Raw genomic sequence first — 25372 nt, 5'->3', positions numbered from 1 at the left:
CTTCAAATACATGCCATATAATGTGAAGTCCGCTCTGTTTTGCTTGTTTTTAAAAGAGGACCAAGCATTTCAATTATTTTACCTTTTACAGCTTTTCATTTTAGAATATGGCTTGCTTTGCCTTATTTTGCTTGCTTTTTGGGCATAAGTATAACAAAAGAATTAAATATAAGCAACATTGAGGAAGATTGTATCAAAACAGCTAAAAAGAACCAAAGAACATTTTTATGGGCTACGTGTTTCTGCAGGAGATACAGAAGGCCAACAGTCTAATAAAAAATTTAATAGTGTGAACTTACCCATTTACCACAGGCTTTCAAGGTCTCCTGCAAGAAAGAACTTAGGAGGTCTTTGATAATCCTCCCTTGCTGACCACCGACTAATCTCTGCATTGTGTCTGTTCCATATAATGAATATAAATCTGTTTTTGTCTCTCATGCATCACTTGATTTTTAATAATTCAGTTATGCTAAGAAAGAAGTGCTATCTCCAGAAATTTCAATATTTTTAGTGTTTCAAGGGTCACTCTAAAGGCAAATAAGCAGGTTAGTATTTGTTCTTGCAGTGAGTCCTTCGCCTCAGCAAATAGAAAACTGTAGCCTAGAGCCAATGCCACTTGACCACAAATAGCCAAGTAGCTTTCTTGAGCACACCTGGGAGGATGAGACAGATTCGAGCCCCTGGGACATGGAAGAATCAAAGACACATTGTGAACCCTGAGAAGTAAACACCCTTAGCACCATGTATTTCAGGTTCAGTGGTTACTGAGTCTCATGGAAAAATTTGTGCAAAGACAAAGATAAAGGCATTAGCTAGGCTTCCTATGGGATTTATTTTCATAGTTAGATACTGCAAATCAAACTACAACCAACAAATCAACTTCCAGAACTAAGATAAGAGAGGAAATTTCTGTTACTAGGAGAAGGAACATTTCTTCTTCTTCTTCTTCTTCTTCTTCTTCTTCTTCTTCTTCTTCTTCTTCTTCTTCTTCTTCTTCTTCTTCTTCTTCCCATTTATTTATCTTATTTAACATCCTGATTGCAGCCCCACCCTCCTTTCCTCCCAGTTATATAAAAACCACGTTCCTCCACACAAATCTCCTCTCTCCTTCTCCTCAGAGAAGGGGGAGGTCCCCCATAGGTACCAGCCTGCCCAGGTACATTAAGTCACAGCAGGATTAGGTGCATCTTCTCCCACTGAGGCTAGACAAGGCTGTCTAATTACAGGACTGGGATCCAAAGGGAGGCATCAGAGTTAGAGAGGGCCCCCACTTAGTTGTTGGAGGGACCCACATGCATTATTGGCTGCAAATGTGCAGGGGGCCCTAGGACCAGTCTATGCATGCTCTTTGGTTGGTGGTTCAGTCTCTGTGAGCTACCATGGGCCCTGGTTAGTTGGCTCTCTTGGTCTTCTTGTGTAGTCCTTGACCCCTTTGGCTTTCTCAATTGTTCTCCCAACTCTTCCATAGGACTACCTGAGCTCTGTCTAATGTTTGGCTGTGTGTCTCTGCATCTGTTTCCATCAGCTGCTGGGTGAAACCTCTCAGAGGAGTTATGCTAGGCTCCTGTCTAGAAGCATAGCAGAGTGTCATAGTAGGAGTGGCCTACTCCTTCAATTTTTGGTCCATCTATGTCCCTGTTGTTAATAGGGTAAGCTTTGGGTCAAAGGTTTTGTGAGTGGGTTGGTGTCCACTCTCTCCACTGGAAGTCCTGCCTGGGTATAGGAAGTGGCTCCTTTGGGATCTATATCCCCCACTGCTAGGACTCTTAGCTAGAGTGAGCTCTATTGACTTACTGAGGCCTCCCCTTTCCCAAGTCACTAACAAGTCTGAGATGTCCCCCTACCTCTGGCCTCTGTTCTCTCCCCTTGCTCTTTCTCTCCTGCTCTCTCTATTTCTAATCCCTATCCCTGATCCTCTCTCCATTCTCTCTCTTACCCAGTTCCCTCAATCCAAACACCTCTAATGCCTATTTTATTTCCCTTTCTGAGTGAATTTCAAGCACCCTCCCTTTGGTCCTCCTAGCTTCTTTGGGTCTATGGATTGTAGAGTGGTTATCCTCTACTTTCAGGCTAATATTCACTTATAAGGGAGTACATCCCATGCATATCTTTTTGGGTTTGGGTTACATCACTCAGGATTATATTTTCTAGTTCCATGCATTTGTCTGAAAATTTCATGATGTCCTTGTTTTTAATAGCTGTGTAGTATTCCATATGTGCAGATGTACCATAGTTTCTTTTTCCCTATTTGGTTGAGGGACATCTATGTTATTTCTACTTTCTGAGTATTATGAATAAAGCTGCTATGAACATAGTTGAGCAAATGTCCTTGTTGTATGGTGGAGCATCTTTTGAGAGTATGCCTAAGAGTGTTATAGCTGGCTCTTGAGGCAGAACTATTCTCAATTTCCTGAAAAACCTCCAGATTGATTTCCACAGTGGTTGCACAAGTTTGCACTCCCACCAGCGATGAAGGAGTGTTCCTCTTTCTCCACAACCTCTCCAGCATGCCTGTCATTTGAGTTTTTGATCTCAGGCACTCTGAAGGGTGGAAGATGGAATGCCAGAGTCGTTTTGATTTGCATTTCCCTGATGAATAAGCATGTGGAACATTTCTTTCAGTGCTTCTCAGCCATTAGAGATTCCTCTGTTGAGAATTCTTTGTTTAGTTCTCTACCACATTTTAAAGTTGGATTATTTGGTTTGTTGGCATCTAGTTTCTTGAGTTTAAAAAATATTTTTTGGATATTAGCCCTTTGTTGGATGTAGGGCTGTTAAAGATCTTTTCCAATTTTGCCGGCTGCCATTTTGTCCTATTGACAGTGTCCTTTGCTTTCCCAAAGCTTTATGGAGCACCTGAAATCCTCATAGGAAGCTACCACTGCTGAAGGGAGATTTGAACCACAGCAGGAAGTGATCTGGTAGAGAAGCCTGCAGTAATTCTGGAGGCTGGCTGCTGCAGCAACATTTGGGAAGAGTAGGGGCGGGGCTTACAGTCCATGCATCCTGTTGAGATTGTGCCAGGGTGGCAACTAGATGAACTGGCAGGGAGCAGACTCCATGCTTATTTGGGTTTTAGATATTTGCTTCTGGGAATGAGGAAAGTAGGAAGAGTTTTAACATAGGAATAGTGTCATTTGAATGACTTAAAAATATTAACCCCTCCGATGGTTATGTCCTCAAAAGTTTCTGGAAGTGTTAAGTCACCAAGTGGATTTAATATAGAACACATGAGGTGGGAGAGAGTGTAGTGTTATGAGAAGAGTTGGGGGGGGGGGAGTGTGGACAAATTTGCTCAAAATGTGTTATAGGCATGTCAATCAATAACAATACAAAATGGTGAGTTCTAAAATTTTATACACTTAAGCAATGAAAAGGGACTCTGCGTGTTGTACTTACATATCCATGCACATATATAACACACATATATGTTACAGTATTAATCAAAGAAAAAAAAGGCTATTGATTTGAGAGTGGAGGTGACAGGGGAGGAGTTGGAGGGAGGAGATTTGGGAGAGCCTGGAAGGAAGGAAGCAAAGGGAGAGAGTGATAGAATTATATTTTAATTAAAAGCATATTAAAAAGGGAAAGAAAAGTTCCAAAGATACAAGTAGGAGCGATAAACCAGACAAGAATCAGTGAACATCTGTGATTGCATGTGTGAGGGATGAGGCGAGGGGGGGGCATCCTCCTGGGATTGCCTTATTTCTCAGAGCACACTATCTTCAATGTTCATGTAAATTTCAGCCTGTATCAGCAGTTTCTTTATCTTTAAAACTGATTATTATCCCCTTGTATGTATGGTAACATTTTGCTCAACTGTTTATCCATTGATGGGTCCTGGGGTGGTTCCTACTTGGGGCCTTGTGAATAATGCTACTTTGCAACTTAGAGCACATGTTCAATAGGTCTCCTGGCCCTCAACCTGAAGACTTCAGACTTTGGGGTTTGGTTGGTTGGTTATTCACTTTATATCATGATCATAACCCCTCCCTCCTTTCCTACCTCCCTTTCCCCTACCTCCCACCCTTATTTCACAGAAAAGGGGTGGCTTCCCTACCAACTCACCAGAGCACATTAATTCACATCAGGATTGAATGCACCCTCTTCTTTGTGGCCTGGTGAGGCAGCCCTGGCAGGGGGACATGATAAGAAACCAGACAGCAACGGAGTCCATGTCAGACACAGCCCTGCTCTCCTCACTAGGAGACCTGCATAAAGACCCAGCTGCCCATCAGCTGCATCTGTGTAGGGGGTCTAGGTTCAAGTCCATGCTTAGTCCTTGGTTGGTGCTTCAGTCTCTGCAAGCCTCTCTGTGGCCTGGTTAGTTGGCTCTGTTGGCCTTCTTGTAGAGCTCCTATCACCTTTAGGTTCTTTTATCCTTTCCCCCTACTTTCCCAGAAGACTCTGTATGCTTCTCCCAATGTTTTTTTTGTGAGTCTAAGAATCTGTTTCAAGGTGCTGCTGGGTGGAGCTTCTCAGAGGACAGCTATGGTAGGCTTCTGTCTGCGAGCATAATATAGTAACATTACTAGTGTCAGGAGTTGGTTCTCTCCCATGGGGTGGGTCTCAGGTTGGGCCAGGCATTTGTTGGACATTCCTTCAATCTCTGCTGTACTTTTATCCATTCACATTTTGTAGGCTATGGGTTGAAATTCTTGTGGATGGGTTGGTGTTCCCATGCCTACTTTAGATATATCTGACACTTTCTCAGATAATTGGGTATAGCTCTCTCTATCTCAAGAACCCCTCCTATACCACTCATAGGCATGTACCCAAAAGATGTTCCACCATATAAAAAGTACATTTGCTCACCTATGTTCATAGCAGCTTTATTTGTAATAGCCAGAAACTGGAAACAACCCAGATGTCCCTCAACCAAAGAATGAATAAAGAATATGTGATACATTTACTCAATGGAATACTACTCAGCTATTAAAAACAAAGACATCTTGAAATTTGAAGGCAAATAAATATAATAGAAAAGGTCACCTTGAATGAGGTAACCCAAGCCCAAAAAGTCATGCATGGTATGTATTCACTTATAAGCAAATTTTAGCCATATAGTACAGGATAACCATACTACAATTCACAGAAACAAAGAAGATAAGTACCAAAGAGGATCTTAGGGAAGATGCTTGAATGTTACTTACAAGATTTTGTGTTTTAACTTATCCATTCTTCTCACAAGTAGCATTGTGTTTGTTATAAAGGAAAAGGCATACTAGATGTGAACACAAATACAATATTTGTAAATACAAATACTGGGAAAACATTTTATTTCTTTACATCTTAGACTTCTCATCTACAATGTGAAAACACCATTGGACTATGAAGATAAAAGAATAATAATTTCTTTATGGAGAAGAATCCAGCCTCTCATATACTACCTGCCCATAAATCAGAGCTGGCCTTTTATTGCCTGTTGTTAACAACGCAGGGAGAAAGGCAGAGCTCACTCATCTTGACCAAGGAGAATGGTTAGAGCCTTATTTTAGCATAAGAGATACTGAGCACAACCTCACACTTAATGTTTCATCACTAAGGTTCTGGGCATAGCTCCTGGGTAATAGAGGGTCCTAATGAACTTCACTGGCTGATTGTGTAATGTTCAAGAATCCTATCCTGAATAAGAAAGCTAAAAACATGCAAAACACAAGTACATGACAGGATAGGTACTTTGACTCTGCTTCTTCGTAGTCGGTGTGGGTAGTTTATTCATACTTCTCACCTTGACTCAGAATCTGAGGTACTGTGAGGTGAATCATGTCCTCCGATTTATGTAGTGCATCCCCCATCTTCAGTAGAGGTTAAAATGAGATAAGTACCCAATGCTATCTTTTCATGATTTATTTAACATACAGAGTATTAGGTTTCATTATGGTATTTTCAGACATATTTTTTTTTCTTGATCCTCACATCACAACAGCAAGAAAATGGAATCAGGCTTGATGGCTATCAACAGATAAAAAGATAATGGAAAACTGAAACATAGGATGTGATTTTTTTCATTTATTTATTTATTTATTTAACCATTTTACAGTTAGATCTCATGCCCCCTCCCAGCTTCCCTCCTCTCCATCTTCTCAGAGAAGGAGAGGCACCCAAAGGATATCAACCCACTGTAGCCCATCAAGTTGCAGGAGGACTAAAGGTTTCCTCTTCCATGGAGGCCTGACAGAGCAGCTCAGCTAGGGGAAAAGGATCCAAACTCAGGCTGCAGAGTCAGAGACAGCCCATACTACCATTGTTAGGGGGCCCACATGTTGACTGAGCTGCACATCTGCTACATATGTGCAGGGGTTCTAGGTCCAGCCCATGCCTGCTCTTTGGTTGGTGGTTCAGTCTCTGTGAGCTCTCACGGACCCAGATTAGTTTACTCATAGGTCTTCTTGTGCTGTCCTTGACCTCTCTGGCTCCCTCTAGCCTTTCTTGCACTCTTCCAAGAGACTCCTCATGATCAGGCTAGTGTTTGGCTGTGGTTCTTTGTATCTGTTTCTATCAGCTGCTGGATGAAGCCTCTCAGAAGACAGTCATGCTAGGCTCCTGTCTGCAAGCACAGCAGAATATCATTAATAGTGTCAGGGGTTGGTGCTCTCCCATTCCATCGGGCGGATCTCAAGTTGGGCTAGTCATTGGTTTGCCATTCCCTCAATTTTTGTTTCACTTTTTTTCTCCTTTATTAATTTATTCTTGTTACATCTCAATGGTTATCCCATCCCTTGTATCCTCCCATTCTTCCCTCCCTCCCATTTTCCCCTTATTCCCCTCCCCTATGACTGTTCCTGAGGGGGATTACCTCCCCCTGTATATGTTCATAGGGTATCAAGTCTCTTCTTGGTAACCTGCTATCCTTCCTCTGAGTGCCACCAGGTCTCCCCCTCTAGGGGACATGGTCAAAGGTGAGGCACCAGAGTATGTGAGAAAGTAATATCCCACTCTCCACTCTACTGTGGAGAATGTTCTGTCCATTGGCTAGATCTGGGTAGGGGTTTAAGGTTTACCGCCTGTATTGTCCTTGGCTGGTGCCTTAGTTTGAGCGGGACCCCTGTGCCCAAATCTGCCTAACATAATGTTCTACTTGTTTTGTTTCACTTTTATCACCGCACTTCTTGTAGGCAAGACAGATTTTGAGTCAAAGGTTTTATGGGTGGGTGGTGTTACTCTCCCTCCACTGGAAGTCCCACCTGGTTATGGCAGGTGGTGTCTTCGGCTCCTTAACCCCTACTGCTATGAGTCTTAGCTAGTGTCACCCACATAGGCCCCTGTGAGCCTCCCCTGTCCCAGAGATGAACCCTAACAATTTCTATTCTTTTGTCCGGTCTCCCCAGTTCTTATGGAATTTCATTCAGCTCTAAAGAAAAAGAGAAATCATGAAAATGGATAGATTTGAAAATTATTGTACCTTTACAAAAGAAAAGTTTGAACCAGGAGTGCATTGTGTAGGGGAGAGACAGCTGATGAGTACCAGAGAGGCGGCATCCATCACAAGATACACAGGCTTGGAACCAGTCCTCTCCTCACAACTACAGAAAGAGAACAACAACAACAACAAACATGCTGGCATTTGTTTTGGAGTTCCAGGCTTCAAGACTTGGAGTCAGTACATTTCTAGTGATTCAGCCACCAAGACCGTGATGTTTTTGCTGTGTCCACCCTGAGAAGCTATTTTGTTGTGATGATGGAAAGTCGCAGTTGAAGAAACAGCTGCAGATCCTAGCAAGGCAGAGTCCAGTAAACTGGTCTTCTCTGTAAAGTTCTAGAATGTGGACATATAACAAAGTTTCTGTCAGCTAGGAGATGCTTATGTGATAGTATATACAACATGCCCTTGGCACATCATGTGCTATACCCTTAAGTTTGTGTCTGCATATTCCATAATGATCAGACAAAGACAAAATTGCCTAAGCACGCATCTCTCCACATCTGTCTCCATAGTTACACAACACTTCTTATCATCTGTCTACTTACAGAGTTCTGTTGGGCACCTGAGCAACTATTCTTCTTTTGAGAAAGGATTATTAAGCTAATTATGTAATTTTTAAACATCTTCATTAGAAGTTTAGTAATGTTGTGGTATTGGGAAGTCAACCAGGGCTTTTCACATGCTGTGCAATATTCTATAACCCAGGCTGCATCCTCAGTTCTCATAAGACATGCTAAAAGCAAAGTAATAAAAAAATTTTAATAAAAAGTCCAGCATTGACAACAAAGTTATTTTTTCTTTAGAGCACAAATAAAAACATGTTATTTTTCATATACTAGCTGAAATTTTTACAATATATTTTTCCATTGGCAGCTGCAATATTACATTTTAATGAGTAGACTCACAGTTAATTCGATCATTTGTTAAGAACAGATTCACTATTTGGACCATGAGAATCAATTGCTTAGCTTGAAGGAGAATGTTAATAAAATTTGTCATATATAACATAAGGTCATAAAGAGCTCCTCTTAATGTGATGCTTCCTAGCCTTTTTTTCTGTATTAAATCCTTCATCCTGTCAGGATTACACACACACACACACACACACACACACACACACACACACACACACACACACACTTGCTTTTCTAAAACTTATTTTTTTTTTCATGTGATTGTGGAGGAATCAGCATTCGCAAACCTAACAAGGCCAGATAAATGAAACTGTATGTAATATGGCTGTGCCAGCAGTGCTGTAACTATGACTTCATTGTGGCTATGGTTGTTCAATATCTCCCCTTACAGAATTTCCTTTTCTTCTTCTCTAAAACAAATCTGTAGGCCCTGTGAATGCTATCAAAGTATATTACACATATACATTAAAACATTATAATGAAACTCATTATTTTGTGTAGTTAACGTGGGATAATTAAGAAACATTTGGAAATGTAATCAGCATTACACTGTTTAATTGAAAAATAAAATAACTTAGCGTATTTACTTATTCCAAAAGCAAATCATTAGTCACACAAGTTCTATCACTAGTGACCTAATTCACCTAATTGGGCCAATCTAAAATCTTGGAAAGAGGAAAGCAGAATCAGTGTTTTCTTAACTGGGGAGTTACTTCTTCCTTGAAAGCAAACATTTTCAGAACTTACTTGTAGCAGATGGTTGATTATGTTGTAAAAAATTAGAGACACGGGAAAAACAAAGGGGGTTACTTATAAAAACAAAGCTTAAAGGGGGGCATAGGGACACACACTTTTACTTTCAGCACTTACATTCAGGAGGCAGAGGCAGACAGATCTCTGTGAGTTCGAGGTCAGTCTGATCTACGGAGCTAGGTCCAGGACAGCCAAGGGTATACAAAGAAACTCTGCATTGAAAAATAAGGAGGAGGAGGAAGAGGAAGAGAAGGAGGAAGAGGAGGGAGAGGAGGAGGAGGAAGAAAAAGAAGAAGACAAAGAAGAAGAAGATGACAAAGAAGAAGAAGACAAAGAAGAAGAAGATGACAAAGAAGAAGAAGAAGAAGAAGAAGAAGAAGAAGAAGAAGAAGAAGAAGAAGAAGAAGAAGAAGAAGAAGAAGAAGAAGAAGAAGAAGTTTAAATTACTCTTTGAATTTGTCACTGGTCAGTTTACCAGGTACAGATCTGCAGAGACAAGACTATTCTTAGCTGTGGAGGCCACAGTCAGTACAAACAGGACTAGACTCACAAAGTAAAGTCAGATCAAAACAGACTGCAATATGAGTGGCTTGGCCATGCCCAGAAAGAACACCATCACCAGTGCTGTGTTCTATTTTTGTTTCTGGCTGACAAAGCCACTAGAATTTCCTGTACTTCCTAGTCATCTCCACTCTTGTATTCTTTTATGCTGAACTGAATTACATATAATCTTTGGAGAGGTTTCTACCTTTCTCTATTTAAAAACGGAAAGTAAAATTAATTTTCTCATTCGATTCCTAGTTTTCAATAACAATGTAAGCTGTCAGGAAAACTCAAAAAATAAAAATCATATTCACATTGTATCTGGTCTGTCTTCCATTTCATTCAAATTGTGCAGTGCTGTGGCTTTCTGGTTTCCAGGAGTCTATTTAATACAATACAGTCCTGAAATTTCTGCCTCTGAGAGTGTTTCATGAGCATTTTAAAGCACTAGAGCAGCATCAGGAGTTTAATTATTAATTAATTCCGATTTAAAATTTAATAACAAATGTTTTGGGTTCAGTGTCATAATTTGATACATATAGATAGTGTATTATACACAGATCAAGGTGGCTAATATTTCTGTGTCCTTAAATATTCCAAAGGCCTGACCAACATATATTTGTGCAAGTGTATAGCGTATGACATGATAACTCAATACACATATATGGTTCATATCAGTCAACTGAGGGCAATGTGTACCTCCATGGTCTAGTATTCTCTGTTTGGATCTTCAAGCCCCTCTCTTATACTTATTTATAAGGTGCATTAAACTCAGGGTTTTAATAGTTAAGCTTTCATTTCTGCTTGGTCTGGTTTCTTCCTTTCTGTATCACAAGAAAGCTGCACATAGACCAGTGATGCTCATTCAAAATTAAATGTGAAGTTAAGGGGCAAAGTTTGTTATTTAAAGTAATATTTTATATAGAAAGGATGAGATTCATAATATTTAAATGATCTCACCTGAGTCACTTAAACTCTAACATCTTTTTATGAAAAAAATAGTGTATTTGGTCATTATGAAGAAAGTTCAATTTATTAAATGCATCCTGTATCAAATCCAGAAATGAGTACACTATGAGTCCCCACATTCTTCTCAGGAAGGACACTTTTCTGTTATTTAACTTCTCTTACACTTTCTTGATTCTCAGAAGGAGCCAAGTCAGCTCTATGGGATGATTTTTCCTCGGACAGCCCTAACAGAAGCACCATTGCTTACAAATCTTAAAGCTGTTGCCAGGGTTACAGAAAAGGGCCTTTTATACAAGGTCTGCCACTTGGTGGCACCCAGTTGTGTTCCCCTTGCACTGGATTGAGAAAGCATCAAGTATACCATGGACACGCAGAGGCATGGCTGTAAAGCTCTTCCTGGTCCATTTCTTTCTCTTCCATCCTTTTTGAGAATGAATAGCATGGAAGATCCTATGAAATTTCTTCATTAAGAATTTCCCATATGCCTCCCTAAAATAACAGCATTATTATAAAGGCCAGTCTGACGATGAAAACTAAGAAAATAAAAGGTGATGGGAATTGCCTAATATCATCCAATTTACACTCAAATTTTTTTCAGTTACTTCAAAAATATCCTATTGTGTTTATGCACCTCTTGTCCTTTACCCATTTCTCTGTTTGGCCCTATATTAGTTAAATCAAGTCAAAGCAATTCTGTACAAAAAAATAGTGCTGGCACTACCAGCATATCTGATTTCAAGCCATAATAATGAAAACAACATGGTGTTGGCACAAAAGCAGATAAAAATGTCATTAGAAGATCAGATCCAGATTGTGCTGGTTAGTTTTATGTCAACTTGACATAAGCTTGAGTTATCAGAGAGGAGAAAACCTCAACTGAGTAAATGCCTTTATTAGGTTGGTCTATAGGCAAGCCTATAAAGTATTTTTTTAGTTACTGATTGATGAAGACAGGCCCAACTCACTGTTACTTGATCCATCTCTAGGATGCTGGTTCTAGGTTCTATGAGAAAGCAGGCTTACAGAGGGGTCAAGGAAACTATAAGAAAACCTATAAACCAACTAACCTGAATTCGTAGGGGCTCACAGAGACTGAACTGACAACCAGGGTGCTGTATGGGCTTGATCTAGGCCCTCTCCATACATGTTATGGTTTTGTAGCTTGGTCTTTCTGTGGGACTCCTAACAGTGGGATCAGGGGCTCTCTCTCTGTCTCTTTTGCCCGCTTTTGCCACCCTGTTCTTCTAGCTAGATTACCTTGTCTAGCTTGAATATGAGGGGAGGTGGCTAGTCTTATTGCAACTTAATATACCATATTTGCTTGATTTCCCAAAGGTATTCCTAGGGGTTGAATTAATATCCCTTTTTTTGAAGGGAAATGGAGGAAGAATTGATATGTGGGAAGGTGGTAGGGAAGACTGGGTAGGGAGGAGAGGGGAGAACTACAGTCAGGATGTAATATATGAGAAAAGAATAAATTTTAAAAAAATTAAAAATCAAAACAACAATAAGAAGAAAGCAGGCTGAGCAAGCCATGATGAGTAATGTAGTAAGCAGCAGCCAGCCCTCCATTGCCACTGTGTCATCTCTGGCATCCAGGTTCCTACCCTGAGAGTTCTTGTCCTGACTTCCTTCAATGCGAACAGTATTGCCAAAGTATAATCCAAACCCCTCTCCCAAAGCTGCTTTGGTCATGGTGTTTCATCACAACAATAGTAACCCAGAAACAAACCTATACAGCTACAAGACCTGAGTTTTCACAAAGGTACTAATAATATATGTTGGGGAAAAGAAGGCATCTTCAACAAATGGTGCTGGGAAAGCTGATGTCCACATGTAGAGGAGTGACACTCATTCTCCATTGCCCACTCTGCACAAAAATCAAGTCCAAATAAAAGACCTCAATGTAAGAGCCGAAGTGGAATTTGATCTTCATCAATAGGAGATGAACTTGATGAAAAACATATGCATGTGCAAAATTCTCAGGCAATAGACAAAAACACCCAAATAAGGAAAATACTTTTAGATATCAGTCATAGGCAAGGCCTCTCTCGATAGGACTCTAGTCACTCAGGAAATAATAGCAATATCTACCAAACACAACTTCATGAAATTAAAATGTTTTTGCATACCAAAGAAAACAGCTAACTGAGTAAAGAAACAGCCTTCAGAATGGAGAAAATATTTGCTACCTACACATCTGATTGATGTATAAAATATACAAAAAACTCATAAAATTAAACAAGAAATTAAACAACCCAATCAACAAATGGGCTAAATAAATGAACAAGCAATTCTCAAAAGATAAAACTCAAATGGGCAATAAGCATATAAAAAGGATGTTTAACCTTGCTAGGTATCAGAGGAATGCAAATCAAAACTAAATTGAGCCTCCACATCTCCACAGTCAGAATGGCAATCATCAAGAAAAATAAAAATAAATGCTAGTGGGGATGTGGGCAAAGGAGAATGCTTATTCACAGCTGGGGGGATATAAATTAGTCCAGGAACTACAGAAGTCTGTGTGAGGTTCCTTAAAAAACTAAAAATATATCTACAATATGTTCCCGTGCTGCTGGTTCTGAGTTACCACTTTCAAACTTGAAGGACTTTGAGGCAATACATCACAAAGATACTTGTATACAGATGTTTATTGTATACTATTCACAATAACTAGGTCAAAGACAACTTTTGAGTGAGCCTTTAATTTTAGTAATAGAATGAAACCAGGATATGATGAGTTTGTATGTACTTTTTACTTTCTCTCCACTAAGCTACCTTTCCAGTCAACCCCATGGCATGCTTAGCTTTGGGCTTGTTGCAAACTGGTGGTCTGCTAATACATCACATAATGTTTCACGAGTCATAAAACTGTCATGTCAGATACAGAAGTGGGCAACAAGTGGTTATTGACCACTTGTTATAAACTATGTTATAAACATAGTCTAAGGAATTCCACTCCAGATCTGCAACACTGCAGCTCCCCACAATCACAAGGTTCAGTCAGTCAGTCAGTCTTACACAATCATTAATACGGTTGTCTCATTTTTCAGCTCACATAGATCTGCTTTGTATCTTGACTGTGGTAGTGATTACAAGAATTTTCAGTAATTAGTATACAAATAAATACATGGATAAAGATTGTTTATATAATGGGTAAAATCTGAAGAATATCTGCAAATTACATCTCTGCAAATCTCCTGTTTATGATGTATTGTTCTACTATGAATTTTCAATAGAGGAATTCTGTGCCAGTGAGGGCAAGGCTATTTCCCACTTCCTCATCAGGTATAGTGTATTTGGTTTTATGTTGAAGTCTTTGATCTACTTGGATTAGAGTTTGGTGCAGGGTGATAAATTTGGATATATTTGCATTTTTCTACATGCAGATATCCAGTTTGAGCAGTACTATGTGTTGAAGATGCTTTCTTTTTTTTTTTCCAGTGTGTATTTTTGGCTTCCTTATCAAAAATCAGGTGACTATATAAGTGTGGATTTCTGTCTGGGTTTTCTTTTTTTATTATTTAATTAATTTATTCAGATTACATCTAAATTTTTATCCCATCTCTTGTATCCTCCCATTCCACCCTCCCTCCCGCTTTCCCCCTGTTCCCCTGTCCTAGGTCTGTGACCAAGGGGGTCCTCCTTCTAAATGGTCATAGGCTATCTCTGTGTGGGTCTTCAATTCAATTCCATTGGTCAACATGCAGTCTGTATTACTATAGCTCCACAATACAACTTGAAACCAAGAATGCTGAGACCTCAGCGGTTCTCTTATTTTTCAGGATTGCTTTAGCTATCTGGGGCTTTTGGATTTCCATATGAAGTTGAAAATTGTCAATTCAAGTTCTGTGAAGAATTGTATTGGATTTTTGGTGGGGATTGCATTAAATTTATATAGATTGCTTTTGGTAGGAGGGTCATTTTTATTGTGTTGACACTGCTGACTCTTGAACATGGGGAGATAATTCCATCTTCTGATATATATTTATTTTTTCTTCAAAGATATGAAGTTTTTTTATCATAAAAATTTTTTACTTACTTGGTTAAATTTACCCAAATATATTTTATATTACTTGAGACTATTGTGAAAGATGTTTTCCCTATTTCCTCTCTCAGTCCATATGTCATTGTTTATATGAAGGCTACTGATTTTTAAAGTTAATTTATATTCAGCCACTTTGCTGAAAATGTTTATCAGCCGAAGGAGGTCCCAGATGGAATTTTCAGGGCCACTTATATATAATATCATAACATCTGCAAATAAAGATATTTTTACTTCTTTCTTTCCAATCTGCACCTTCTTGATATCCTTCAGTTATCTTATTGCTCTAACTAAAACAACAAGTAGTATGTTGAATAGATATGAGTAAGTGGACAATCTTGAGTTGTTTCTGATTTAAGTGGAATTTCTCTCCATTTAATTTAACATTGTTTATGGACTTCTTGTAAATTTACTTAATTATATTTATGTATGCCCCTTGTATTCTTAATCTCTCGAGGACATTTATCATAAAAAAATATTGGATTTTGTAAAGTTTTTTTTCTGCATCTAATGAGATGATACAGTTTTTGTCTTTCAGTTTATGTGGTGGATTACATTTACTGATTTTTATATATTGAAACAAAATATCCCTAAGTGTATTTGGTTGTGGTGAATGATCTTTTTTTTTTCAAATGTTCTTGGATTCAATTTGCAAGTATGTTATTGAGTATGTTTCATCTATATTCATAAGGGAGGCTTGTCCGTAATTACTCTTTGTTGAGTTTTTATGTGGTTTGGGTATCAGGTTAACTGTGGTCTCATAAAATGAATTGGGAAATATTCCTTCTGTTTCTATTTTATGGAATAGTTTGTGGAGTATTGGTGTTAACTCTTCTTTGAAAATGTTTTCCTCTAAAACAATCTTGTGTTGTGATTCTTTTTGGAGGGGTTAAGAGACTTTGCTTTTATTTCATTAGAGTTTATGGGTATATTTAAATTGTTTATCTGATCTTTGTTTAACCTTGACACATCATACCTATTGATAAAATTATACATTTATTTTTGATTTTTCAATTTGGTGCAATATAGGTTTTTAACACATGGCTCTGGGTTCCCTGAGCTATGCCTAATGTTTGGCTGAGGGTCTCCGCATCTGCTCTCATCAATTTGATGGATGAAGTCTCTATGATGACAATTATGGGTCTTGGCTCTGGTCTATGAATATCACAGAGTATCATTAGAAGAAATCATTTCATTGACTTTTTTTGTCAGTCATGTTTAGTTCTATCCTATGTCTCTAGGCTATGCAGACTCTGCTTCCTAGATGTCCATTGATTTCAGCCATCAGTTTGATTATTTCTTGTTGTCTTTTCCTCTTGGTGTGATTATTTCTTTTGTTCCTAGAGCTTTAAGGTGTTATGTTAAGCTGTTAGTATGAGATAGCTCCATTTTTTGTTGTTGCTTATATAAGCGCTTAGTGCTATGAACTTTCCTCTTAGCATCACTTTCATTGTATCCAATAATTTGGTGTATGGTGTGTTTTCATTTTCACTGACTTCTAGAAAGTCTTTAATTTTGTTCTTTTTTTCTGTCTTGATTCATTTTTTTCTTAATTCAGTAGAGAGTTTTTCAGTTTCCATGAGTTGATAAGCTTTCTCTTGGTTGTATTCTTGTTGATATCAAGCAGTATCCATGGTGATCTAATAGGATGCAGGGAGTTGCTTCAATTTCTTTTATCTGTTGGAACTTGCTTTCTGTCTGAGTGTGTGGCTAATTTTGGAGAAAGTTCCATGAGGTCCCATAGGTCTATTTAAATTGTTTACCTTATCTTGATTTAGCATTGGTAAGTGGTATCTGTCAAGAAAATTGTCCATTTCATTTTGAATTTCCAATTTTATGAAGTAAGACCTAGTGATTCTTTGGATTTCCTCAGTGTCTGTTGTTAAGTGCCCCTTTTAATTTCTGATTTTGTTAATTTAGATACTGTCTCTCAGGTTTTTTTGTTTTTGTTTTTGTTTTTTTTTTGTTTTTGTTTTTTTTTGTTGTTGTTAGCTTGACTAAGGATTTGTCTATGTTGTTGATTTTCTCAAAGAACCAGCTCTTGGTTTTGTTGATTCTTTGTATTGTTCTCTTTGTCTCTAATTTATTGATTTTTAGTCCTGAGTTTGATTATTTCCTGCTGGAGACTCCTCTCCTCTCTGGTGTGTCTGTTCATTTTGCTCTAGAGTTTCCAGGTATGCTTTTAAATTGCTAGTATGAGGTCTCTATACTTTCTTTGTGAAGGCAATTAATGCTATGAGCTTTTTTATAACCACCGTTTTCATTGTGTCCCATTAGTTTGAGTATGTTGTCCCTTCATTTTCATTGAGTTCTAGAACAATGACTTTAATTTCTTTCTGTTTTTCCTTCCCTCCTGACCCTGTGGTCATTGAGTAGCCAGCTGTTCAGCATGCAATAGTTTGTAGGATTTCTGCTGTTATTGAAGTGTACCTTTAATCCCTGGTGGTCTGATAGACTACACGGTGTTATTTCGATTTTCTTTTATCTGTTGGTGCTTGCTTTGTGACTGACTATATGGTCAATTTTGGAGACATATCAGTAGAGTACTGAGAAGAAGGTATATTCTCTTGTGTTTGGATGAAAAGTTCTGAGGCTGTTAGTTCCATTTGATTCATAATGTTGGTTAGTTTCATTATTTCTCTGTTTAGTTTCTGTCTTGATGACCTGTGAGTTAGTGATAGCAAGTTTTTGAAGTCTACTACTATTAATATGTGGGGTTCGATGTATGATTTAACTTTTAATAATGTTACTTTTATTTTGATGTTGGTGGTGTTAGTATGTGTATATTTGTGTGTGCTTTCCTTATACTTTTTTTCTGATGAGGAATTATTTATTTCCTATGTTTTCTTGGATATAGTTAAGCTCATTGGGTTGGAGTTTTCTTTCCAGCATTTTCTGTGAGGCTGAATTTGTGAATAGATAGTGTTTAAATTTGGTGTTGTCTTTGAATATTTTTTCTCCATCTTTGGTGATTGAGAGTTTTGCTGGGTATATTTTTCTTTTATTCCTTTACTTTTTATGCATACCTTTTATCATTTAATTAATTTATTCAGATTATATCTCAATTGCTATCCTGTCAGTTGTATCCTCCCATTCTTCCCTCCGTCCTGCTTTCACCTTATTGCCCTCCCCTAGGTCTATGACCGAAGGGCACTTCCTTCCCCACTATATCAAGTATCATCTTGGTAGCCTGCTTGTTCTTTCTCTGAATGCCACCAGACCTCCCAACCAAGGGGAAGTGGTCAAATAGGGGGCACCAGATTTCATGTTAGAGTCAGTACCTGCTTTCCACACAACTGTGGAGAATGTCCTATCCATTGGCTAGATCTGGGTAGGGTTTCAATGTTTACTGCATGTATTGTCCTTGGTTGGTACAGTAGTTTGAGCAGACCCTGCTGGGTCCAGATCTGTCTGTCCATTATGATGTTCTTCTGGCAGGTTTTTAGGACCCTCTGGATCCTTTTATTTCCCCATTATTCCATACTGCTCTACTTAGAGTCCCAATAGGATGTCCTCACATCTATCCCAATCTCCTGGTAAGTGAAGACTTTCATGGGACATGCCTTTTGGGCTAATGTCCAATTATAAGTGATATATACTTGTGAGTCTTTCTGCGTCTGGGTTAACTCACTAAGTATGATCGTTTCTTGTTCCATCCATTTGTCCACAAATTTCAGGATTTCCTTGTTTTTTTAAAAATTCTTTTTATTAATTTATTCATATTACATCTAAATTGTTATCCCATTCCTTGTATCCTCCCATTTCTCCCTCCCTCCCATTTTCCCCTTACTCCCCTCCACTATGACTGTGACTGAGGGGGACCTCCTCCCCCTGTATATGATCATAGGGTATCAAATCTCTTCTTGGTAGTCTGCTATCCTTCCTCTGAGTGCCACCAGGTCTCCCCATCCAGGGGACGTGGTCAAATATGGGGCACCAGAGTTCGTGTGAAAGTCAGACCACACTCCCCACTCAACTGTGAAGAACATCCTGTCCATTGGCAAGATCTGGGTAGGGGTTTGAAGTTTACTGCACGTATTGTCCTTGGCTGGTGCCATAGTTTGCGCAGGACCCCTGGGTCCAGATCCACCCATTATAATGTTCTTCTTATAGGTTTCTAGGACCTTCTGGATCCTTCTATTTCCCCATTCTCCCATGCTTCTCTCACCTAGAGTCCCAGTAAGATGCCCTCCCCTTTGACCTACTTTCCTGGTAGGTGAAGACTTTCATGGGACATGCCCCTGGCTAGTGTCCAGATATAAGTGATTATATACCATTTGACTCTTTCTGTTTCTGGGTTAACTCACTCAGTATGATCATTTTTAGTTTAATCCATTTGTCCAAAAATTTTGGGAATTCCTTATTTTTAATAGCTGAGTGGTATTCCATAGTGTAAATGTACCACAGTTTCTTTATGCATTCTTCAACTGAGGGACATTTAGGTTGATTCCAGGTTCTGGCTATTATAAATAATGGCTTCTATGAACATGGTTGAGCATATGTCCTTGTTGTATGGTGGGGCATCTTCTGGGTATATTCCAAGGAGTGGAATAGCCGGGTCTTGAGGAAGCACTATTCCCAGTTTTCTAGGATAGCGCCAGATAGATTTCCAAAGTGGTTGTACTAGTTTGCATTCTCACCAGCAATGAAGGAGTGTTCTTCTTTGTCCACATCTTTGCCAGCATGTGGTGTGGCTTGCGTTTTTTATCTTAGCCATTCTGATGGGTGTTAAGATGGAATCTCAGAGCCATTTTTATTTGCATTTCTCTGATGACTAAAGATGATGAGAACACTTTAAGTGTTTCTCAGCCATTCGATATTCCTCTGTTGAGAATTCTCTGTTTAATTCTGAGCCCCATTTCTCAATTAGGTTATTTGGTTTGGTGGTGTTTAATTTCTTGAGTTCTTTATATATTTTGGATATTAGCCCTTAGTCAGACGTAGGGGTTGTGGAGATCTTTTCCCAGTCTGTAGGCTGTTGCTTTGTTCTGTTGACAGTGTCTTCTGCCTCACTGAAGCTTCTCATCCTGATGAGGTCCCATTTAGTAATTGTTGACCTTAGTGCCTGGGCTCTCGGTGTTATTTTCAGGAAGTTGTCTCCTGTGCCAATGTGTTTAAGGCTCTTCCCCACTTTTTCTTCTAATCAATTTAATGTCTCTGGTTTTATGTTAAGGTCTTTAATCTACTTGGACTTGAGTTTTGTGCATGGTGATAAATATGGGTCTAATAGCATTTTTCCACATATAGACATCCAGTTAGACCAGCACGATTTGTTGAAGATACTATCATTTTCCCATTGTCCGGATTTGGTTTCTTTGTCAAAAATCAAGTGACCATAAGTGTGTAGATTCATTTCTGGGTCTTCAATTCGATTCCATTGATCAAGCAGCATATTGCTATGCCAGTACTATGTTGTTTTAATTACTGTTGCTAAACCTCAGAGTAAGTTCCAGGAAAGTTCGGACTACAGGGAGAAGCTCTGTTTTGAAAAACAAACAAAACAACAACAAATTAACTAAGGTGGCAATGTGTGCCTTCATGATCAACTACTCAAAAGGCTAAGGCAAGAGGATTGCTTCAACCCAAGAGTTCAAGGCCAGATGGGGAACATAGCAAGTGTCCATGTCCTCAACTGAAAGAAAACTTATGAAATATTAAAGATAAAATGTTGAATATGTTGGCTATATGTTTAAACCAGATGATCAGTTAAAAATAATAGGAATTATGGGAAATTACAAGTGTGCAGATGGTCATGCTTTACTCTAAGCATCATGCATGTACCATAGACCCAACAATGTGGACAGAACCCAGGGGTGTGGACAGAAATACAAACAATAGGACAACAGATCAACCAAGTCATGATTATTAAAGGGCACCTCACTGTGTAAATTCAGTAAGATCTTCAAGTGGTTTTGGTGCCTACTAAAGTGATGACTCAGTGCTTTATATTAGAGGTTGGCTATTTGCTTTATAAATCAGTTTTAGTTTGATGCAGCTGCAACAGAGAGCCTATGGCCTGAAATCTTAAACATTCATTACTTGATCCTTTGTAGAAAATATTTGCTAATGCATGCTTTAAAACACTAGAATACCATTTCCTGATACTTCATTTGATTTAAATTTTAACATGTAACTCTTAGCTCCATTTATCCATTTGAGGATCCTAGTTACTTCCCCATGCATGTGAGTTTGCTACACTTGTGTTTACAGAGACAGCCATTCATACCATCTGAATACAGTGGATGTCACATCTTTAATTTCAGCCAGGGACTAGACAGTACTAAATTGAACTGAGTCATAGTAACATTTAGAGAATGTATTTGAACAAACTATAATTCATAATATGGTTTTAAATCAGAAAAGGACAAAGAGCTTTGTTGAATAAGGCTTTAGCAGGAGGCCATCAAGAAGGGTTCCAGAGGGATGACAGCATTCTGTTGGGTACAGCGGTACAGTTGCTTATTGGGTCTATCTTGTTGGGAATTTCATTTGGCTCATTTTCACGGATAACCTTAAGCTCTCTTTTCTTTTATGTGTGAATTCACAAGAAACAGCTCAAGTTCAACTTTCCTTATTTGCAAATCCTGTGATCTTTTTACAATAACCTCTGCAGACTCACTGGCTTTGTCCGCTCAGTGATTCTTCAGCCCTGGACTTTAATTTACATTAACAAGAGGAAACACAGGAGACTTCAGCTTAAGGCACAGGAGAGAGATTTTTTTTCAAGCATGGTAAATATAAAAGCTGTGTTTTAGCTTCAGAAACTAGAAGTGGAAGGGCAGGGCAGAGACAAGGATTTCTTTTTCTCATACAGGAGAAGTAAGAGCCTATCCAATTGGTGCAATTAGAAACACGAGTTCACAGAACCCAGAGAAAATGTTATAAGGCAGAAGCAAAACTCAGTGAAATTTTAAAAATTGTGAGAGATTGGAAGGAGAAAAGTGAGGTGTAATAGAAACTGTTTACGTCAAGACAAAAGGAACAGAAAGCTGTAGAGGGACTGGAGAATCAACAGGTCTTCTTGTAGGAGCCTCAGAAGCCCAGTGGATAAGATGCTGACTCACTTTTCTTTTCATTTCATTTAATTTCATTCATTCATTCTTTCATTTGAATTTTGGAGATTTTATTTATTTTTCCTTAGATTTAATTAAAAAAATTTTGTTCACTTTACATCCCAATTGTAGCCCCTTCCCTCATCACCTCCCAATCCCACCCTCCTTCCCTCATACCCTCCTCCACCGCTAGTCCTCAGAACGGGGAGTCCTCCTCCCCTAACATCTGACCTCAGCCTGTCAAGTCTCATCTGGACTGCTGGTATCCTTTTCCTCTGTCCCCTGGCAAGGCCACCTTGCAAGGGGGAAGTGATCAACCCGTGGGGGCCAGAGTTCATGTCAGAAGTAGTCCCTACTCTCCATGTTAGGGTATCCACGAGGAGACTGTGCTACCTATCTTCTGCATCTGAGCAGAGGATCTAGGTCCTCACCATGCTTGATCCTTGGTTGGTGAATCAGTCTCTGCAGCACTGCTCCCCCCTCATCTTCTAATGAGATTTTTTTTTTTGGCTCCATTGGTCTCCTTGTAGAGCTCCTGACACTTCTAGGACCTTCTGTTCCCCAATTCTTCCATAAGACTCCCTGCATTCCACCTCAACGTTGGCTCTGTGTCTCAGCATCTGCTTGGATCTACTGCTGGGTGGAGGCTTTCAAAGGACCTCTATGGGAGGCTCCTGTCCAGTTCTGGTGTCTATTCTATTTGTCCTTCTGAATGAGAATTGAGCATTTTGCATAGGGTCCTCCTTGATATTTAGTTTCTTTAGGTCTGTGTATTGTTGTGTGTTTATCCTATATTATTTGGCTAATATCAGCTTACAAGTGAGTATATACCATGCATGTCTTTCTAGGTCTGGGTCACCTTGCTCAGAATGCTCATTTCCAGTTCCATCCATTTGCCTGGAAATTTCATGATTTCCTTGTTTTTAATAGCCAAGTCATATTCCATTGGGTAAATGTACCAGTTTCTTTATCCATTCTTTAGTTGAGGGACATTTAGGTTGTTTCCAGATTCTGTCTATTACAAATAAAGCAACTATGAACATAGTTGAGCAAATGTTCTTGTATGGTGAAGCATCTTTCAGGTATATGCCAAGGACTGCTTTAGCTGGGTCCTGAGGTAGCACTATTTCCAATTTTCTGAGAAGTCACCAGATTGATTTCCAAAGTGGTTTTACAAATTTGCACTCCCAACAGCAATGGAGGAATGTTCTCCTTTGTCCACATCCTTGCCAACATGTGCTGTCACTTGAATTTTTGATCTTATTGTTGCCCTGTTTTAGGATAGCTTCACTTTGACTTTTTTCTTTGAGACAGGGTTTCTCTGTGTAGCCTTGGCTGTCCTGGACTTGATTTGTAGCTCTGGCTGCCCTTGAACTCACAGTGATCTGCCTATCTCTGCATCCTGAGTGCTGGGGTTACAGATGTGTATCATCATACAATTTGCCTCTTTTTCTATATCATAATAGGTATATTTTAGGAAATTTCTACAGTAGTAGGTTTAGATATTTTTTTTGCAAAGTCAGTAGATTTTTTAACATATATGTGTGATATGCATATCTGCATGCATTCATGTTCTCATGTGTACAGGACACATGGGTATGTATGTGGGTACATGTTTACATATATGAGAATGAACTTGGGGACTTGAGGTTGATGAAGGGAATCTTCCATGTTTACTTACATGTTTTTCATTGAGACAGATTCTCAATTGATCCAAGACTCACAAATATGACTAGTCAAGAAAGTAGTTTTCTTTGAAGAGCCCCTGTCTTAACCATTTGAGAGCTAGAATTATAGGTGGGATACCACATATACCTGATATTATATGAGACCTTGGATATCAACCCTAGTCCTCCCACTAACTGCTTTTGTGGCAAGCCCTTTAACTGTACCTCCTCAGCTCCTACAATGTTATTTCATTGAGATATTATTTGTTAACACAATTAAACAAAGTCACTGAGAAGTGTAATTATGAATGTAACATATATATGTGTGCATCTATCTATCTATCTGTCTATCTATCTATCTATCTAATTCCTGATTTTTTTGTAGTTATTCTTGCTATAGATAATTTATAATAATTTATCATATATAAATATTATATATACATATGTGTAATAATATTTATATGTACAAATATTTAATAAAAATTGTAATATAAAATTTTAAAAAAAAGAAAGAAAGACAGGGAGGTGCTTTCCAGCCGCGAGCTGTCAGGCGGATGTCAGACCCAGCAGGTATGCTGCACTTCTCCCCACCCTCCATGGGCTATCTTGTACTCCACCCAGGCCACGTGGGCCAGAAAATCTCAGGGAAAGGCTCGCTAGAGCCCCAACCTAGCTCCTAGGCACCATGGCAGACATCTTCTAGGTGAAGATGTAGGTCTCTTGTTACTGGCCAGTAAGAAATACACTGGGAGCCTGCCCAAGGAGTCCGTAAAGATCCTCCTGGACTATCTGTATCTGCACCGCTACAACTCCTACCCCTCAGAGCAGGAGAAGTTGAGTCTCTCAGGATAGACTAACCTCTCTCAGTGCTGCAGATATGTAACTGGCTCATCAATACCAGGCATTGCCTTCTATATAACATGCTTAGGAAGGATGACAAAGACCCTAATCAACTCACCATCTCCCATAGTGGGGGTAAGGCCTCAGACGTGGCTCTCCCCAGAGGCAGCAGCCCCTCCCTGCTGGCTGTGTTTGTACCAGCCCTCACCAACTTGCTCTCCTTGTCTGTGTGTTCCATGCCGCTCCATTCAGGCCAAGGTGAGAAGCCAGCAGCCCCTTTCCCACAAGTGGAGCTGGAATCCCCCACGGCCCTGGTGACCCCTGGTAGCACACTCACCCTGCTGACTAGAGCAGAGACTGGAAGCCCCACAAGTAGACTCTTCCCTACGTCACCACCCACACCCCCAGAGGAGAATAAGGAAGACTGAGCTGGAGCTTCAGAAGCAACAGCATCCCACACCCCCATTGCTACACATTTCCTTCCCTCTAGTCCCAGAAAATGTGAAGTAGGCACCTGCAACCGGGCAGCTTGAGGTTCAAGCCAGTTGTCCTAGATTCCTGTTTGTGGCACCCACACCACCGCAGTACCGAGTCAAGAGCGAGGGACTGCGGATTTAACACACACACACACACACACACACACACACACACACACACACACACACACACACACGGTCCTTCGTGCTAAGAGAGCAGCAGCAGCGGCAGCTTTTATTCAGTGTCCAAAGAGCCTCTTTATAGGCAGCAAAACAGAAATGCCACTTGCAGGTGAAATCCCTCAAGAGGTGATTGCGCATTGGAGGGAAAGTCCCAAGGAGGGGAGGGGTGTGTTCTCAGAGCAGTAAACATGACTAGCTAACCAACGTAAACACAGACATGGAAGCTGCTAAAAACAGGACACGAGGCAGGCAGCCCAGTAGGGCCTGGTTCCCATACTGGTTCGCTTCTCTTTCACATTGAGGGTTATCTATAGATCACTGCCAAGCATCAGGATCATCTCTGTCCAGAGGTCCTCAGCAGAGCGACAGCAGCTGCTGTCACTGGACTGCATTGTTATGGGGCCTGTGCTCTTCTGACTGCCATTCCTTCAAGCTTCCTCTATGAGGAGACCAAGGCACCAGAGGCAGGTGTGTTGGAGGTCGTGCTGCTGTTGCTTCTTCAGA

At 39.6% G+C, this 25372-nt stretch overlaps 1 pseudogene across 1 annotated transcript; it reads left to right on the top strand.

Moving 5' to 3' along the window:
- The first annotated feature begins 23923 nt into the window (after nt 1-23923).
- LOC311578207 (homeobox protein TGIF2-like) lies at nt 23924-24719 on the top strand (annotated as a pseudogene). Its single transcript has 2 exons — nt 23924-23939; nt 24073-24719. The product of its transcript is annotated as a homeobox protein TGIF2-like (transcript).
- The last annotated feature ends 653 nt before the right edge of the window (nt 24720-25372 follow it).

Source organism: Acomys minous (genome assembly GCF_964271855.1).
Source record: "Acomys minous genome assembly, chromosome: 2".
Lineage (NCBI taxonomy): Eukaryota > Metazoa > Chordata > Mammalia > Rodentia > Muridae > Acomys > Acomys minous.
This window is presented reverse-complemented; position numbering and strand designations above follow the sequence as displayed.